Raw genomic sequence first — 470 nt, 5'->3', positions numbered from 1 at the left:
GAAAAATGAAATGAAAATAAAAAGAAAAAGGAACTAATAAGTTGTGAAAAATGAAATGCAAGAAAAATAAAAAAATAAAAAGGAAAATAAAAAAATAAAAAGGAAAAAAATAATAAAGAAAATAAAGAAAAAAATTAGCAGTAGCGCGTTTTATCCTGGGCAGTGCAAAAGCTAAGAATAAGAAGAAAAAATAAAGAAAAAAATAGCATTAGCGCTTGTTTGCTAAACCAGCGCTCTAGCTAACTTAGCTATAGCGCGTTTTGCCAACACGCGCTATAGCTAAGTTGCCTACAGCACCGGTTTGCTAGCCCCCTCTTTCCTGTCTCTCTCTCACTCGCGCCGCTCGTCGATCCCCTCTCTGACGCCACCGCTGACACCGCCCCGCCCACGCCGCCACCGATGCCGCACCGCCCAGGATGCCGCCGACGCCGCCCCGCCCACACCACCACCGATGCCAGCCCCGCCCCGCC

Source organism: Triticum dicoccoides, chromosome 4B (genome assembly GCF_002162155.2).
Source record: "Triticum dicoccoides isolate Atlit2015 ecotype Zavitan chromosome 4B, WEW_v2.0, whole genome shotgun sequence".
In the NCBI taxonomy this organism is placed as follows: domain Eukaryota; kingdom Viridiplantae; phylum Streptophyta; class Magnoliopsida; order Poales; family Poaceae; genus Triticum; species Triticum dicoccoides.
The sequence above is the reverse complement of the archived record's forward strand: the minus strand, read 5'-3'. Positions refer to the sequence as shown.